Genomic DNA, 19,264 nt, shown 5'->3' with positions numbered 1-19,264 from the left:
AATTTCTAGTGCACTAACCATTATGTTCTTCCCAAGAACCACTGTGATTTTCTGTTTTTGCATCATATGTCCCTTGTGTGGTCACTATAGTAAGGCAAGAAAATACCAACATCAGTTACTCGTAAGAGATTGTGAGCATATGGAAACCAAAAATGCTACATACCAGCAGCAACTGTATACGACGTTGCGACAGCCCTTCTGATCGACATTACAGCATTTTTTTTTAATACTTTGAGGTCACTGTGTACTATACAATTTCTTTCTGTAACGATTTTTACTTGTAAAACGCCTCGGGAGAATTTCGGAAGTTTAACATATTTGTTTCCAGTAATTCCGAAAGACAGTGCCACCTTATCCCACATTCTGCTACGAGCGACTGCTCCCCGAGAATCTTGGCGGCAGCACGTTGGTGATATACAGTGTTTTTAATGGGACTCAAATTTTGTCAAGAATTCAGGATGCTTTCAAGAATTTCCAAGCATCGCTGATAAATTCAGGAGCATTGCGGACACTAAGCAAGAATTAAAAATGGAACTAGTAATAAACTGCTCACTTTTTTTCTGTGTTTAGAGCATTTCAACATATATAGTATCATCACATGCTTGCCCAATGGTTAAATTTCAGCTATAACTTTCATACTGGGTGCCAGGTGCCTAGTAAGCGTTCTGTTAGGCGTGCCTGTAAGCCAAAACTGAGTGCAAAAAAAATGCCGATGGCATGTCTGCTGCGGCCAGTAAGCTTTCACAGCCGATATTGAACCTCGGATCTAGCTTGCACTAGGACTGCGCTCCAATTATCTCAGCAAAACGTGGCCCGCAAATAAACATTATAAAATGTAAATGAAATTTACATTATTAGACAACTAAGTATTGTCATTCAATGCTTGCTTAATGTGCACTATGAAATCCAAGTTATCGACGAAGCTCAGAGTCGTATCGCACGTTCACTTTTTCATTAAATGCCAGACCCACTGAAATCAGCCTGTAGAAACACTGCTCAGCCCAAAAAGCATGAACGTTGCCTATTATAACAGATGCTGTAAAACACACAGGAAACAGCTTTTCTATGTGTATAAGTATATATTTATTTTGGACAAAATTGGCTTCATATACTCACTGGTATCGATAGTCACCGCTTGGCTGGAGTTTGGCACATTAGAAACATCATTACCAGCTACAGCTGGTTCCACAGACCCTGTCAAACATTAAATTTATCTGCTTATTTCTTCACACAGAAGGGCATGTACAGTGCTCACGGATTAAAATGCGACACTGCAAGCGCATGGCCGCTCATGTATGCAGCGTTGCCTGTGGAAGCAAGATCTTGCATTGCAGTATACCGCTACACTGTATGTTGGCGCTGCGGAAAACCACAGTCCCGCTCATTGGCAACCGGAAGCAGTAAGCCTACGCTCAAACCACGCTCACTCTCATGGTAAATACCACAACGCAACGTGTTCTTTCCAGGGGTTGCGCTGCAAGTACCGGCGGCCACAAGCTCGCAATGTCGCATTTCAATCTGTGAGCACTACATGCAAGGCAATTAGAATATAATGCAGAAGTGTGGTTAGTACGCTGGTATAGGATTTTACAGGTATTCATAAGCACAATTACTTTGTCAACAAAGCTTTTGTTAACATGTTTTGTAAGCGTCCAAGTGATTACAATAGCATGCCCATGGTAATATACAATGTTACGGTCATGAATTTACCTACCATCTGCAAAAAGTTATTGTACTGCAATACAAATAAACCAATATAATAAAAGGGCGACGTTCTGCGATTTTGCAAAATGACGTGCATCCGTACAACTCAACTAAACAGAATTCTGTAGGAACTTCACTGGAGTTTAGGCATTTGGAAGCATGGTGCCACTTGCTCATTTTCATTGTGCACTACTGACCATCGCTTGACTACAACTGACCATCACTTGAGCTTTGCTTAATCAGTACTGACCATTTGTTCAATACGCCACACGGAAAATATTGGGGTTCAAACACTATATGCATCGGAGGTCGAGAGTTCGATACCCTGCATGCTTGGAAGGTTTGGGGTACCAGTTTTTATCTGCTTCGGAGGTCAAGGGTTCGACAGCCTGCGTACTTGGAAGGTTGAGGGTTCGAGCCCCGACATGCTTTGTAGGTTGTGTGCATGAGTCGTTATTTACTATATACCACTATACAGGGTGTTTTTCTTTAGCTTCACCAAACTTTTTAAATTAGAAATATAAATCTTGGTCACGTTATGTTTACCATTCGAGTGTACGGATTGGCGGCCTCTAGATACAGAGCAGTTTCCGCACTTACGTGCGTAATTAGCGAAGTTACGATAATTAACTTTCTAATTATCAACAATAGGTGGCTACAGCAAATGAGTACTTTGGGGCCCGTCCTCGACACTACCTATCCCAATGATCAAATTTGGAATAGCGGAGTTCATGTGGGAGCTACGCGAACAATTATTTCCCCTTGGCAGGCTCCTTGAAACCGAAACTGGCCGCGAAAAGAGCGTCTGTGTCGTCGATGTCGCCGCCCCCCAGCCTTTCGTCACGTCTCCGAAGTCAGCGCCGGTCCGGCCGCGCGAGCAGGTTGCGTAATCTCTTTGCTGTCTGCGGCGTTGGCCTGGCGCTTCAATGCCCGCGGGCCGCCAAATTTACTTCGTCATTCCGTCGGGCGCCACGTTGCGCTGTAGCGCCAACCCCGCTCCTTGGGCTTTTAGATACTGCAGGCACAACGTCATATCAGTCTGTAGCGTCGACTGCGAACGCCGCAGACAGCAAAGAGCTAACGCAAGCTGCTCGCGGGGCCTGACCAGCGCTGACTTCGGAGACGTGACGAAAGGCTGGGGGGCGGCGACATCGACGACACAGACGCTCTTTTCGTGGCCAGTTTCGGTTTCAAGGAGCCTGCCAAGGGGAAATAATTGTTCGCGTAGCTCCCACATGAACTCCGCTATTCCAAATTTGATCATAGGGATAGGTAGTGTCGAGGACGGGCCCCAAAGTACTCATTTGCTGTAGCCACCTATTGTTCACAATTAGAAAGTTACTTATCGTAACTTCGCTAATTACGCACGTAAGTGCGGAAATTGCTCTGTATCTAGAGGCCGCCAATCCGTACACTCGAATGGTAAACATAACGTGACCAATATTTATATTTTTCTAATTTAAAAAAATTGGAGCAGCTAAAAAAACACCCTGTATGTATCCTATGTATTTCCTATGAAGCTCTGTGTATTCCTATGGGAAAGGCGTTAAGTTACGGACATATTTGTTGGGGAAGTAGCCGAACAATGCTCACGCATTAAAAGCGAACGCCACAGGCAGCGATCGGCAACACCGCGTGCAAGCCACTTGAGAGTAAAATCAAGTAAAGACACGTTCACGTTAGCGGTAAATATCCCTTAACGGCAAACCGGCCTCCAGTGCCGTAGAACGTCTGCCGCGCGAGAGGTGTCCAATTGTACACGGAAATTCGGCCGGGGCCCCGGCCGCCGCCAAAGCCACCTTGCCGCCGCCCGACCGACGGGCCAATCGACGACCGCGAACCTGCGCACCCCCGTCACCGGCAACGCAAACATCGGCTGCAGCTTCTGTTCCACGCAAATCCCCGCAAAATAATTTCCACTACGTAAAGTGATGCATACATTGTACACGTTACGAAAAACGATATCCACTGTCAAACGTTAAACACGAACGAGAGCTCCGATACCTGTCCAGCTCAGCTGCACTGCACGGCTTACCGACGGGAGACGACGGGCGCGGCTGTGCTCGCATCGCTGCCGACGGCGCCACTAATATTAGCGTATTTTCTGCATTGTCTATAATTATTGCGAAGAGCGACAGCAACGGTATGAAATATTGCGGCTTGTGAGCGTCGGTGATTCATTCCGAAGCGCCATCAGCTTTAGCTTTGAGGTGAATCGGAAAAGGCCTAGCGACGATATCGGCGCCGCCGAACGATGAGCAGCGGTATATAGGCTGCCGTCGTTGCCAGAACGACCACTCCTCGGTCGCTGATTGATCACTTCGCTGTACGGCTGCCGCACAAATGGGTCCCGGTCACATCCTATGGTCAGATCCTCTCTACGGCAAGTAAATCTCGCCGTTCGCGAGGAAAGCCGCCATCGAACGGCGGCCCGCGAACGCGCAGCGGGCTGCCGTGCCGGTAACGTGAACGAGCCTTAAAGCTTTTTTTTTAGCATAACACGGATGCGTTTCCGCGCAAATCGCTGCTTACCCCTTTGCTTTCTCTTTTTCACGTCCTTCCCCTCTAATGAAAGAAAAGCTGCAGCCTAGTTATATACCGAATACAGACAAACCAGCACAATGCAAGAACACTTACCGAGTTCGTCTAATTTTCCATGCGATCCGGGGCAGTGATCACAGTAGTCACAGCGAATGTTCGCCGACCTCAGAACACTGTATCGCTCACAGTCACAAAATGACTCCTTGCAGCGACCGCGCGCTATCCCAAATAAGTCCCGGTTTGTCAATGCCATTGTCCCCGACAAAATTGGCGCGAAAACAGCAACGAAACACACATGCACAGCTCACAACGCCATGTTTGCATCTACGTCCCGTCATGCAATGCTGGAACTATATAAGGAAACGCGGAGAGATGGCATAAGAACATGGCCGCTGCTTCTGCAGTGAAGTACAGTAACTGAAGCACGATTCGGACATTCAGATCCGGCGGCACATATTCAAACAAAAACGGGTTCGTTGAGGGTAAAACAAAAACACAAATTTATGGACATAGTGCGCTCTTAGAAACAATGTTGCCGCATTGAACACAATCATTCTTTATTGCCTTCATGGGGGTAGAACTTCAGACAACTGTATCTTTCATCAGTCTACACGGCTCCGCGGTAGTGGAGTGGCTGTATGCGGCTTTTCCGTGCTGGGTTTGCTGCGCTGACATGCATTGGCCCGTTGGACCAACCGTGTTGCTGCTGTGCAATATAGCGAAATGTGGCGTGTTGCACACGTTTACTCGTACCGGTGCTGAGTGCACAATCAATAATGGGAGAAACGTGCCAAGCCTTTTAATGATTGCATTTTGTTTGCATCAATTTCGCACCTCGGCTGCAGAGATGGTTTGCTAAAAATGCTCAATTAAGATACATTCCGTTGGGGCAACACTCACTAAATTCTTTGGGCGCTTTCTAGGCAACGACGCATTGCTCTAGATGGTTGTAATATGAGGAAAACGTTGGTACATCAGTCTGCGATTGAGCTTGCTCCATGAATGCGCCCAAGCAAATTCGCACTGAGTAAACACGGCAAAAGGGCCTTCCAGGTTCCCACCATATAATAATAATCATGCTTCTTTTTCCTCGCCTCATGAAGAAGGCAGAAAACAAAAGTGCTCCCCAATCCGAGAATGTGAGACTCATAACAAAGAAAAACACTTGCGGCGGCGTGTGTCGGCAGCGGCATGCGGCGGCAACGAGATAGCTTTCTGCAGGACACATGTAGGGCCCGTGAAAAGCGCTAATTGTATATAATATTCGATCATTCGGTGATTGTACTTCCGGCAAGAATCGTCATTATTCTTGCAGAACATTCTTTTCCCGCGGCGTATACTTCCGATATGTGGCTCTGCCGGCTCAATGAGTAATTTGCTCCCATGCAAAATTTGCGACTGAACACCCGTACACATGCTTATCAAGTGTATCAACAACGTGTGCATGCAGGTTACTTATCCTGCGCTTTGTTATACTGTGTAAATTGCGAAATTCCACTCCCTATATAATGTCTCCGTCGGGTCTCGGTTAAAGGTTACTTAAAATTCTATAGGTTACAATATAGAGGTTACATGCTGGCAGCAGATCAATGTAACTAATAAACAGCTCCCGTCGCACTCAGTTTCATCATTGTAACCCTTAGCATGAGCAATAATAATGAAAACATCAAAAGGACTGACGATGTAACCGTTATTTTATTAGTTACTGATGTTTATAGGTATACTTATAGGTTACCAAGATTAGAGTGTAGAGGAAACGAAAACACTGATAAAATTCGGCACTAAGGCCATCCGGGCTGGGCGTCTTGCCTTTCGCTAATGAATCTATACATGCAGTTATCTCATTAATATCAATGTCATCATTTGTATAATCATAATCGTCCTGATTTAACTGGGGCAGCAACGATACAAATTTCGTGGTAGACACACCTGTATCTAAGGGCTTATGGCTTCGAAATAATTTTTGGTAATGTTCAAAAAACGCTTTAGTTATTAGGGTCGGCTCATTCACAACGATTCCACCATAGTCTATATTTAGGATTTGTTTAGACAGCGCGTGTCGGCGCTCATCACCGAGGGATCTACTGCATGGCTGTTCTTCCAGAAAAAGCTGCGCTCGCGCACGCACTAGTGCACCTCTGTATTTTTCAGTGTACAAAGCCTGTAACTGCGCCTTGGTGTTATGAATATCATCAATATATTCACCCGGATGGAGACATTCAAGCTCATGTAATTCCCTCAGAAGTATACACAATTCTTTGTAATTAATCTTTTGTTCAAAGGCCAATATTGATTATTCGATAGCTATCATTTTAACTTCCTGTTTGATTAATTGCCACACAGCAAAAAGAGGCAAGTCCTTGCGGCATGACAGATGAACTATAAGCTCAGTAATACGCTTTAAGAAGCACTCACGCGAAAGTATAGTTGGTTATAAAATTTCCACAACTCCCAGCACATACTCCGGCTTTGGTATCGACGACTACCAAAAGATGCTGAGACTAGGCAATGGTCACTAAAGAACACAGGGTGCACAGTGTAACCATGAATAATAAATAGGACGCTAAGCGAAACGTAAATTCGATCAAGCCGTGCATGCGAGATACCTTGGAAATGCGTGTAGCGACACCCCGCATTTTCATGTTCCCCAATGTCCACAAGCTGATAATCACACATCAGGCGTTGCAACGCATCACCACTTGGATCACGTCTCAGCCTCAATGACGTACGATGTTGCACATTACATACACAATTAAAGTCCCCAAAAAGGACCAATGCACGATCAGTAGACAAATGATGTTCTAGAGATTAAAAAAAACACTCTCGTTCACGTAGCTTGTTCGGGGCATAAACACACACAAATCTAAAGCTAATACCACTTATATCAATATCACACCATATTAGGCGCCCTTCCCTATCTGTAAACAAATGCAGCAGATCACATTGTAATTGTGTTCTAACGAATAACATACAACCAGCGGAAACTCCTATTGCATGGCTTACACAAACATTATAGTCGGATAGAAATGGAGTTAGAGCTACTTCTGTGTTTTCATCGGATTCAATCTTTGTTTCTTGGATAGCAGCAATATCTAATTTCCTATTTCGTAGCAAACGAAGGAGTTGAACTTTCCGTCGGTTACTGCGTAAGCCACGGACATTTAAAGTACCAAAGTGGAAGGGAAGAGCGCCCGCCATGATTACCTATGTTGGCGCAGCGTTCACACGCTGCTCTAGGGGTGCATCACTCCCTTCTTTATGAGGTGATGCACTGGGGACCTTTTGCTGCACTTCAACATATGAGATATCTGCTGGTGTAGGCGTTCCCCGGAGCGGTTTTGTCAACTTTGACACTTTGGGAACCCGGGCCTCCTTTCCCTCGGGCGATGGGTTGTCAGCTGGCGCTGGACGCTTCTTAGTAGCCTCATACATCGACCCAGATTCCACTGATGGCGAGCGGTCTTGAACTGGTGGCAATTCAGCCCATGACATAGTTGGTTCGTCGTCAGGCAACTTAGTGTTTTCCACAGCGGCAGGCTTCGGGCTAAGGCTATCCTCCGCCGATGAAGGCTTTGTCTCCTCCTGTCGATGAGCTTCAGCGGGTGTTTCACCGGTTGCATCCACAACCTCACTCACATCCATTAGATGATCGGTGATGGTCTCATCCTCAGCTGGTCTGTTTCCACGAAGCTTGTCAGCGTAGGTTCCGACGCATGCATCTGCAATGTGACCGTAGCGGTGACAGTTACTGCAGCGTGGTGTCCTACATTGTCACCGGATATGCCAGACTCTTTTGCACCGTAGGCAAAGTGGTGGACGGCCAGGAACCAAGACGAGGCACTGATGTCCGTATATGCTCAATAGGTGAGGCAGATTACTGGCAGAGACTCAGTGCTTCAGTGTAAACGCCACGTCGCGATTAGTAATTTGCCAGCCCTCCATACCATCACACCGCCACATTTCTCTCGTGATAGACTGCACTGTCCCATAAGGTTTTAGCGCTTCAACAATCAGTCTCTGTTCGAGGTGTGGGGGAAGCCAAAGAAGCTTCATCTTGATGTTTTTGCATTCCGGGTCTATGACAAGGCACTTGAGGCCCTTCACCAGCAACTCGCCTTTGTCGACAAGTTTCTGTTTCGCGATGCTATTTACACATGTTACTAGCCACAAATGGCTCATCTGGTACTGTCCTGCGCCGAGGATATCAGCTGCATTCAAAACTGAAAGCAGCGCATCGCGAAAGTCCGGGGCCTGATACGGCCGCCCTGCTAGGTCAGCATGCAGGAAAACTGAATTGAGAACGGTATTGCCAGTTGGTAGACTAGGGAGAATGACCTTGTAATTAACGGGATCAGTAGTTGACGGCGGTTGGAATCCTCGGCCGAGGGCCGATGCGCTGTTTCCAGCAGAGCTCATCGCAGACGTGGCCGTTCGAACCAGTAGGCCATATAGCCACGTTTCCAAAGCATGCATTCATGTTAACCATATGATTGCGTTCGAACGCCCTCGGCGACAGAAACCACCTAAAAACATGCTACGCGCGAGCGGCGCATGGCGGCGCCAGTGGTCGAGCACTGGGCTTGGGCGCAAACAGAAACACGCGACCGGATCAGCAGAGCGGCAGCCGCAAGCGGAACCCTGGACTGAGGGCCTGCCACTAACAGTCAAGAACCACCGACCACCTGGAGTCTCTCCGCAGTAATTTTAGGGCCAATAAATAAGTTTCGACCTCCCAGCGGCGACAATTTTATCGCCCGCGGACTTTATACGGAACCTCACGGCGACGCGACGACGACGCTGACGGCAGAAATCCGCTTGGAGTGTCCATATTATTGCTATCGCAATAAAAGGAACGGGGTTATATAGGCATCGTTAGGACGCTGCAAGTTCTTCCACATAAGTGTAGAAGGAATCTTTATATTGGTGTCCAGCCTTTACTAATACGCCGCAAGCATTTAGCGTATTTCATGACCTTCCTGAAGATGTGTAGGAGGCCTGTGAAGTTATTGCTGGGAGCGTTCTTAGAGCGAATTCGCGCGCATGGTGAAACATATAACGTCGTTATACATACACTGTGCACGGGGTCCTCAGCGACAGTTCAAGAGTCTTTACGTAGACATTTTTGCTGTTTGGCTAGTGTGATATTCACTCATCTTAAGCAACATGATGCCGGCCATGTAGTAATTATATATACAAGAAATGTTTATAGGAATGCAGCAGATTTGACTTTATCGGAGGAGATAACGAAAATCACTACTAACGTAGTGCCAGAGTTCTATCCACCTTAGCCGTGGGTCATTTGCCGTTCCTGGGCCGCCGTGCGACGGATGGTTTTGATCATGAGCGGCAAGATTCGCTCGCTGTATAGCATAGGCTCGGGACCCATTTCTGCGCCAGCCGCAAAGGAACGAGGCTAATTGCCGACGACGAAGTGGCCACGTATTATGTGGCGTCGCTGGCAGCTTCGCAGCCGACGGTCTCCGGGCCGGGCGTCGATATCGTCACAAGACCCTTTTCGGATCATTTCGAAAGCAGTACTCGACGGCGATTCAGAACTAACCACCGACGCTCACAAACCACATTGTTTTGTTACCATTGTTGGCGCTTGACCCTCTCCTTGCAATAATTTCACAGTAAGAAGAAAATATGCTTATATTCGTAGTGTTGTCGGCTACGATCGCCTAGTAGGTAAGCGGTTCGCCTTTCGCTGCAACTTAATTTCGTTTCTGTGGGAACTCTCGTCCGTGCACGCTAAACGTTTGGCAGTAGGCAGTAAACATCGCTTCTCCTCAAATGCACAATTTCCGGATGACTTTATTCTAGCATGCATTAGTTTACTTTGGATATAAAATGTAGCCGATGTTTGCGACGCCGGTGACAGCGTTGAGTTGGCGCTGACTGTATGCACGCTTCCCGGTCGCCTGTTAACCGGTTAGTTGCACGGCGGCCGGTGGCCTGCAAAATCTGCTGCGTGCACTTTGGACACCTCCCCCGCGATATACGTGGCCCAGAAAGCTTACGTACCGTTACGAAAGACTTACGGCTAACGTCGACGGCGCTTTAGAGGTTCAGACAGTACTTATCGCAGAAATATTTGCGACAATCTGTTACAGGCTTTTTTGAGTGGCCATAATATTTTTTTTCAGATCATCTCGCAAGCACGCTGGTGTAGTCATCCCGCTTTTCTTTATAAACTGCGTCATACTCCTCTCAAATCTCAGACTGCGAGAAAATCACACCGTTTGCGGTGGCACCATTAAAAAAAACTTTGGGCGTGATTTTTGTCATCTATGCTGCACCACTGCAAGAAGCATTGTTTTCCACCCATCTTTATTGGACCATTTGCTCGGAAGCGCCATTCCCTGCAATGTACTAAGTAATGTATGTGCGATAGGCGCCTTCCCACAGTGACAAAGCGTATTCATGTTTTATCATTTGATAAATTGCTGGTACATACGGCAGCAGTTAGACATGGGTGCATGCAAACATTTAAGAGCTACATGCAGATATAGCTGCATTTGTATACACAGGCGGCAGGATAATGTTTGTTCATTTTGGTAGAGTACGTAAGACAGCCATCTAGATGTCGTCTTTGTTAGCGCATTACATGCAATTATTTATTTATTTCAGGCTAACTGAGAGGGACTTCGTGCAGCACAGCGTCATAACGTTGTATAGTGATGCGTTAATTAGGAATTTATTTCACAGCATCGATTATTACTGTCTTATTATTACGATTATTACCACGCCACCACGGAGGGTGCCACTGTTCATAATAATCATTTTAACATATAAAACTTATCATTATTAATTACACATATATCATAAGATAGATTGCTGATCACATTAGCGGTCCTGATCATCTCTAAAGGTGGGTTGCGTAGGGAATTTTTTGGTCGCTATTTATTTCCAGCAGTGCAAAGACCGGTGTTCTATAGTATTATTCCATTAAGCTGTTGGACTTTTGTGCTTTGGACTATGGTGGGGTCGTGAGACTTCATCGCTCTTACGCAGGTACAAAGTGGAGCTAATATCTTTGTTGGCTATCGCTTTGAACGAGAAACTCTTTTCGGAGTTTCGAAGACGTCTTACGTAATGATCATCCTAGAAAACTTGCATCCTCTCCCCTTGTTTGTGGCATTTCCCATCAAAGAGTAGATATCTTTAGGAAATGACTTCGTGCTCAGCTGCTTTCATTATAAGATCTCACGATCGAAGAATGTATAAAATCATGATAGAAAAAGAAACGAGCTCACAGAATTACGTAGTAATTTGAATGCCTCCTTGGCGATGTAAAGATAAAGATCAGACAGGAAACTACCAGTGCAAACTGGGAAGGCGTGGTTTATCAGAGGGAACAAAGCCACTCTCTGCATACGGCTTCCAATGTGGCTGGTATGCTCGCAAATCGCCACGGCATCGTTACAGAGCGCAACAAAGAACTAGTCTCTTGGGCTGGCATTTTGAGGGAACAACACGTCGAGGTAACGCCCATCCCGCGTAACGTGAAATGAAAACACGGTCCTTGCGCTCAGCCCCAATTTCCTGTCATTCGCTATCCCCAAAGCAAGAGCTTTGTGCAGCTGTGCACTTCTTGTGGTTTTATTGCATTACGATAACGTTTTGTTTTTCAGAGTTTCAGATTGCCCTTTTCATCGAAAGTTGTCGGAACTGTTTTCCTCTTAGATACTTTCCTTTCAGCAGTAGTTGTATTATATATGTTGCTTCCGTACTTTTGAGCATCGCGGATTTATTAGACCGGCATTCATCGAAAACCCAGGAATTCTACAGGCATCGTGAAATCTCATTTAAAACGAAATGGAAGCGTAGGTTTATAAAAGGTAAGTTCCAATTCTCCTCTGCAATCATACTATGCCGATCAGTTGTATTTGCACCGAAGCGGTATTTCCATTAGGAACGAATGAAAACCTACTGCAGTTGCTTATTAAAGACGTGTGTGCAAAGACTAGTAAGCGCAAACTCGCAAGCCAGCTGGAAATTTATGAAAACGTGGGATATGATGAAGGTGTATAGGCAAATGTACAAGTGGGAAAAGGGGTGCGCGGTAAGATAATCGTACGAAATTATGAAAGTTAGGGTAAAATATTTTGCTTGTCCATTTTCATGCTGTAAAGCCCTATACCAGGAGCACAGCTGAGTGTGTCGGAAAGAAACGTGGCACCAGTAGAGAAAACATACACCTCAGCAAGTGTACAAGTTATACTTGAAAGACGTAGAGCGCATGAGGCAGCCACAAGATACTGCCTAATTTATACTGAGTTGGGAGCGCATCAGGCCTCACCGAGGATTTAAAAGACGTGTCGTAAAATTATTACTCAGTATACTAGATCGGAAATGTGTAACAAAAGGGCACGTGCTTGGGTCAGTATACTTGGCAAGAATTATTATTATTTGATTTGAAAACATATACACAGGAAAGAGAAAGCGAGAAGCAAGGCTGGCAACTGCCACCAGAACTAGTCAACCAGAACTTGGCAAGAAGCGAAAGCGAATTTAACACTGCAGAGATTTTTCAGTGTAGGCCGTTTGACTCTTAATCAAATTACCTGATTGCTGAAATGATCCTGTATTTTATAGTGAAATGAGCCTCGGTCACTTCACGAAGCGTTTGGCCGCTTTTTTTTAATTGAACATCAGCTACATTCTGCCAATTTTTCCTCGTTCTACGATTTTACGAATTTTGTGTAAAATGTAACGGAACATGAATTCTGTTTCAGAAAAACCTTCAAAGGTATTGGTTGCCGGGCTGGGCAAGATTGGCAGGAAATATTGCGTTCTATAAAGTAATTTTCTTGGTACTTTCGTAGCTTCATGAACCTTTTGTGGCAGCAGAAAATACCACATCACAACTTAGAGAGTACTTGCTTCGAGCAAGATTATTCAGAGAAGTTCCTGAAGCAGGAAACACAGGCAACAGCAATGTCGCTGAAAAAGTCACTGTGATTAAAAACAGTGGGTGGATTTTCAGTTTGTGCTCTTGTTCCTAGTACTTTGGCTAAATCAACTTCAATGCGATTCGTATGTACCTCACGAAACAGGTATGCCCAATCATTACTTTATTATATATTTGCTGTCATCCTGCCTGTCCCATTTATGTTCACGGGATGTTTACGAATTTTCATGTTGACAAGTTGGCAAGTATGGAATGATAACCTAGCTATACAATTTGTCCAATGAATGCTTTATCTTAGTATAAGCACATGTTAACTACTATAGCAATTATATTGCACACGCTAGAGCGGGAAGGGCATAAAAGTGTTATTGTCCTGGGTAAATACTGCATTCTTACTTGATCTCTGTGGAATTGGTCCTACTTGACAATGATAAGTATGAAGGCCCTACGCAGGCTGGCTTTCGTTACAACACTTGTTCAGGACGCGATGAACATGCGTAAATGAAACTGTTGACGTGGATTATTGAGAGTGATTGTATGGAATGCTTAGAATTGTATTGCGATAGCAATTATATGGACACTCCAAAGCAGATTTCTGCCGTCGGCGTCGCCGTTGCCGTGAGGTTCCGTATGACGTCAATCGAGATGAAATCGTCGCCGCGCGCCGCCGAACGCTGTATGTGCGAGTGAAAGGGCGCTAGGGACGCGCGCTTTCACGGGGAGTGAACGCACGGCGGAAAACAAACGCGCGTTCTGCGCCGTGCTTCCTTAAGGGCTGCAGAAGTAGGCGTCTCTTTCCTCCTTTACAATCGCCATATATGTAGAGCAAACGCGCCTTCTTCCGACGCGCTAAAGGCGGTGGGGGAGGGGGGGAGTGGGAGGGAAGGGAGGTGACTTTTAGCTGCGGCACCAAGTGCCTATTTATATCAGAGGCTCCGGCACCAGTCAGCAACGCCGCACGCATTTTGTGCGAACGCGGGCAAAACGCCGACGGCGTCGACATTACTTCTGCGTGTTGCCGGTGCTGCTGCATGTCCAAGTTTATACAGCTGATAAAGCTACTATCATTTACTCCGTATAGCTCTCTACAAATTTGCTGTCGCAATTGATGCTTCGCCTTTCAGGTGAAACTGCGACCACTTTTTCTCCCAATGCTTGTTTTCCCGAACAGAATTCTTGAGCTGATATGAAAGTACATTTGAATAATGACTAGAACCTAATTTTTTTCACAACAACCATGTCTAACTTGACTATACTTGTTGATATTTTTTCCGAAGAGTACATCGTAAATATACGTGACGGCTCACTTACTGAAGTTGTAAAACTTGATGTTGACATTCAAATTGTCATGCGAAACAGTATCACCACTTTCAGAAAGGCTGGTTTATTACCTGAATAATTAGAAGGAAACCAATACAAGATTCAACTGACGGATGATTATAATGTGCCATAAGTAAGGTGTAATTTCTGCTACAGGCCTTCTCATAATATGTCACTTGCGCGTTCGCACTGCGCTAATATTCCTGGTCAAGTTTCTTGGGCCAGCGAAATTTAGCCACAAGCATTTAAAGGCTTCTTCTAGAAAATTTTGCTATTCGTAATTGTTAGCTCAGAAGACGAGAGCCTTGTTACCAGTGATCAGTGGCCGACTCCGGTAATATTTATGGCCATGTTAAAAATCTGAAAATGTGTGGCACATTGCAAATAAGTCATTTGTTGCTTTTTGTATTCTTTTTCTGGTGACTATAACGGATTTTAAGAGCATCTAAATGAAACAGATTGCTCCGCCGTCCATGAGCGGAAGATGTAAACAAGGTACGTCATGTACTGACTCATTTGACATCACTTTCAGGTTTCCGCACTGATACTGTCTTGCACTTTTATTGTTTAACAGACTGAGAATATTTAGGATAAAAAAACATACGCTGTGAATGTTATACTTCATGGCGTTTGATGTAAGACCCGGTATCAGCAATTTTATCACTGAATAGTGTAGCAATATAACGTGCCCAAATGGCATTGTTAACAATATTGTGTACATGTCGCTAAATATATGCGGAGCTTCACGGCTGTGCCGGAGCAGACGATGAAATGTCGCCTGCAGCTATCGCATTAAACATGCCGGTTTCACTTGACCAGCAAAACAATGAGAGCGAGAGCAAAGTTTGCTGTGGCACTTGCACTCTTTGGATGGTGTTATAACTATACACAGGTGCGATTATACGAGCATACGTCATACGGAGGCACACTAAAATTTCTGGTATAGTTTAATACTTTAACACGCCTTGCTTGGCAATAACGGCATCGCACAGGTGCCATTGTGCAGTCCGTACAAAACCACACCTATGCAATTACATGACTTTTAGAATTGAAGCCCCAATATTGTTTAACTGTGTTTATTAGTATGATATTATTTAAGATACAAGACATGCGTTGTGAATGACGTGTTTTATTACTTTTGCTGCGCGCAGAAATTATCTGAAATTCTTAGCAATATTTCAATCAAGAAATGGTGAACTAGTGTGAGCAACTTTGGCACTTGAATATTCCAGCACCTATCTTGCATATACGGCACACATAAAGATGTAGCATGTGGGTACGCAAACATATGCGGAGCACCACGGCGACGGTAAAAATTCGCATCTAGTATCCATATAATTCCGATCGCAATAAAAGAAGCTCATTTTGCTCGTGAACGTGAGGGAAGCTTCACCTTCAGTGACGATTTCAAAATTTGTTCTAATGGGAGCACGGTGTCAGGATTGTCATATGCTTTGCGAGAAGCTGAAGCGATTACTAGCGTATGATGAAATACCACGCTTCCTATTAACCCGTGGTTCCTGAGTTTCTGCTCCACTTCTGACACATTTTTAGAATCTATGCCGGCGTACGTGGTTGCCTTTCGAATGAAAGATTTCACTTTCCCTGTGCATAACACTCGCAGGGGGTTAAATGGAATGCAAAGAACTGTTCTATTTAAATACTATTCCTTGAAGAACTGGTTTTATTCTTAAAACACCAATAACTACTGATTACGAGAAATACCCCGTGGTATATCTTTTAAAACTATCCTTCTCTTGTCCTCTCTTTATGCTCATTTGTTTTCCTTGCTGAGCAACTAGGTGGCTTGTACTTATAACACTGAGTGGTATGCTTTTACAAAACCGTTTTTTTTTTTGCTCGATACAAGGTCGAACCGTTGCGCACTGATCAAGAACTACTTTCATCACCGTTAAATCGTGCTGGGGTTGGCACAGATTTTGCCATTCCTTATTAATTTTATGCGTCCGCGATCCATTGTTGCTCTATATTTTTAACAGAATAATTTATACTATTGAAAGCTGTGTACAACACTTCAACATCCTTATGTGTTTTGATTGTGTGAAAAAAAAACTTATACTGTGGAAGACTGGCAGATATAGTTTGGCTCCATAACCCCATATATCAAGGATGGTGACTGCCCATTAAAGAATTATTAGTCATGCTATTAAGAATGAAAAAACGCTTTTCAAATGTTAAATGCGTTATTTCTACATTTATCTTGTTCAAGGAAAAGTAGTGTCAGCTACAGCACCTAGAAATGTAAATTTTTCTTTAATAAATGAGAAATTGCAGTTGCTTAGAGACGACATGATTGCTTGCTCTACGATCCACTCACCGGGTTGAAATATAATTAGTAAGTGGAGGCTGTGCAAAGGCTTGCTTTTCCCTCGCTGGCTGCTAGTTCCAAAACTTGTGGTCAATATTTTCGTTTATTATTTTGCGCAGTCTAGCTTTACGTAAGAGCTTTACTTGGTACTCATGTGTTCTGTACCACAACGAGTCCTCCGCAATCACTGCGTTTTTGCGTGAGTGGCGAGCTTAACTCGGGCCTTATTACCAAATGCAATAAACTTTGATCTTTAGTTCTTTGCTGCACATGTGTCTTTGTCAATCATTATCAGCTTATATTTATGTCCATTGCAGGACGAACAGCTGTCCCAGTGATTTCCAATTACACTTGTAATTTGTGCAAGCTGATTCCAAGTAGTCCTCCACATTTCCTAATATCATCACTCCACCTAATTTTCTGCTGTCATCGACATCTTGGACGTATGTTAATTAATGACATTTATGGCGTGATTCAATTTCAATTATGTTTGTATTTGTTCTCATCCATGTTCCCCTTCTACTTTCAGTATAATATCTGGTTTTGTTAAGCGCACCATTTTACCAAGTCTTCCTATACAGGAGGCACTGTAGAAAAAAAAGAATGAAGGAGAAAAAAAGCATAGCGTCACCTGCTCTGTGTCGAGTGCAGATTAGAACATATTACCAAACGTCCAAAACATGCCTCTTTTAATCTACTGCCGCACAGTGTTGTATACAAACAAAACATGTCTGTATGCTTTCCAATGTAATGACTACTTTTTACGCATCAGTCGCAAAACATTATCGTGATTTTCTTACAGCCTTTATCACATCACGCGGCTTGTTCTAATGTGAATATTCATTCGCTGATAAATGAAAGTCTCGATTCCGCTCAAATGTCCTTAACATTATGATGTATGTTGCCAGGTACCTACCCACGTATGGATATGGGTTTTATCTTAGTAAAGGTCTCACTGCAGCGACTTCGGTCCCTAAGAGCTATGATGCCACCTGCTGCAAGTGTGTCTCTTTGGGGTCATTCCACGCGAAACGCCCCTGCCCAAAATCCGACCATCGTTGATTTTCTTGAAAAACATTGGGATAGATGGCTATTGTGTGAATAAGGTTTCACCAAAGTATTTTGGTCGACAAAATTTGTTTGATCACGTGAGCGCTATTTGAAGTTTCCGCAAAGAAGCAATAGTTGGTTGGACGTAAATTTTTTATTCAAGTCTGAAATTAGTTGTAATAACAAAGTTTATTTTAGAACATTCTAGGGGCATCCTTCTTTCATATAATGTGATAACTGAATGCATTTTAAAATTTATCGCGTTGATTTGGCTCAGTAAAAAGGCAAGAAATGTTGCGTTTTCAGAATTTTTTTCGCATAAGCTTCGCATAATTTTCAACTACAATATTCTTTCTTCCTTTTCGCATGTTGCTCTACTGTATGCTCAAGATAATTTGAAATTCTCAAGGCATATATTTTTTTAGAAAAATACCTCCAAAGTTAGCAAAAAGTGGATTTTTTGCGAGATTCATGCCACATTTAAGCCTTAAGGCCCTCCAGATAAAAATATGTCAGATAGCTCAGTATGCGCAACGGCCTCTTAGCTTGTGATTTAGAAATTTTTATTGGAGTAAATTTTGTTTGAAGCGAGAAAAAATTTTTTGAAGTCAACAACCAATATCACCAGTAGTCATTGTGTACGTGCCGCCGCTCCTCTCGTCGTCTGCTCGTTGTCCGCTGCGCGTCGCCGTCTGCCGCCCAGCAGACGGCGGCTATAGGTGGATAGCAAAATCTCGGTTGTCGCAAGGGATTGTGGGGTATGGCGTATTTTGCTACAACTTCCGGTTCGGGACCACGACGCCGTCTATGCCGCCGTCACTTCATGCCCATGCTTCACGCGCTTTTTTATATACTGCGGCACTTTATTGAAAAACCACGACGCAAGCACCGCTGGGCAGTTCCAAAACGTAGGTGTGAGCTATCGCTCCTTCGTACTTATTATGACGCCCTTAGACTCGTGTATTTTTAGGTGGCAGGCATTTCATGCCCTAACGTGTTTGTGTCGCGTCAAAACGTTTATCTAGCGCAAATAAACATTCGTTAACTTAAGAAGTAGTTTTTAATAAGTGGTAAGTCAACCTAATAAGTCCCCGTTTCTAACGCTTCCCATAACAAATGGTGCAGTCGATTGCTTCGTCCGCTCTTTTGTCTGCAGCCGTTCCCAGCGCGCGCCATGTCGTCGGCTGCTATGCCTTCGCGGTCTGCCGTTTTTTCTCAAGAGACGCATGTCGTGTATAACTGCAGACAGAAAGCACTGATGTAAGTATCTGAAAAGTGCACGAATTATTTTGAGGTTACCTCTTCTCCCTCTTTCATGTAGCCTAGTTGCCTTTTCGTTGTGCCGGAATGAAGACGGCACGTAATCAATGTGCTGAGGACCCTTGCTGGGTGCACCTGTGTGTATT

The sequence above is a fragment of the Dermacentor silvarum genome, chromosome 4 (assembly GCF_013339745.2).
Source record: "Dermacentor silvarum isolate Dsil-2018 chromosome 4, BIME_Dsil_1.4, whole genome shotgun sequence".
Classification (NCBI taxonomy): domain Eukaryota; kingdom Metazoa; phylum Arthropoda; class Arachnida; order Ixodida; family Ixodidae; genus Dermacentor; species Dermacentor silvarum.
Note: the sequence above shows the minus strand (reverse complement) of the source record.